We start from the raw sequence: 732 nt of genomic DNA, 5'->3' as shown, positions 1-732 counted from the left end.
GGAGCCCGCGGGGCTCAGCGCTCCAAACTGGCCCGCGGGGTGCATTGGGGTCCCTGCCTACCCAGCTCCCTCCGCGATGTGGTGGCTCAGCTGACGGGGGCAGCTTCTCCGTCTTCACGACCGGGTCCAAATCCCGCCCAGGACTCCAGGTCGGTTTAGACCCAGCCTCTGAGAACAGACGACCAGCCCTCGCCTCCCCAGCCCCTCAACAAAGTGGGCTGGGATCTTGCCGGGAGCAGAGGCCAGGGGCCGGATCCTCGGCCTCCGGGTTTGTGAAATGAGGACACGAAGTGCAAGACTTGTGAATGTCAGGCCCACACGGAGGTTCCTGCAGCAACCAGAGCCGCGTGCTGCCGATTGTGGGTTCATTGATTGTGGGGGTGCCTGGGTCTCCTTCCTCCTCCACCACCATTACAGCGAAGGTAGAGTTGTCTCTTAATCTGCTCGCTAGGGCGCTCGGTGGCTCAGCCTGTAATCCCAGCACTTTGGGAGGCGAGGCCAGTGGATTGCCTAAGGCCACGGGTTCGAGACCCTCCCAGGCAACTTGGCGAGACCTCTTCTCTACGCTAAATAGAAAATGTGCCTGGCGTGGTAGCTTCGCGCCTGTGGTTCCGGCTACTTGAAAGGCTGAGGCGGAAGGATTGCTGGAGCCCAGCAGGTCGGCCCTGGGGTGGCCGGGAGCTTGCCACTGCACTCCAGTCTGAGCGACAGAGTGAGACTCCAACTCAAAAA

The 732-nt window shown here is 61.7% G+C and overlaps 1 protein-coding gene across 1 annotated transcript in view; it reads left to right on the top strand.

Moving 5' to 3' along the window:
• MEOX1 (mesenchyme homeobox 1) overlaps positions 1–732 on the top strand; it is a 21,025-nt gene that overhangs the window by 17,745 nt on the left and 2,548 nt on the right. The gene's annotated exons all lie outside the window — the stretch shown is intronic.

The sequence above is a fragment of the Carlito syrichta genome, unplaced genomic scaffold (genome assembly GCF_000164805.1).
Source record: "Carlito syrichta isolate Samal-C Ts95f unplaced genomic scaffold, Tarsius_syrichta-2.0.1 Scaffold303290, whole genome shotgun sequence".
Classification (NCBI taxonomy): Eukaryota; Metazoa; Chordata; class Mammalia; order Primates; family Tarsiidae; genus Carlito; species Carlito syrichta.
Note: the sequence above shows the minus strand (reverse complement) of the source record. Positions and strands in the feature narration are given on the sequence as shown.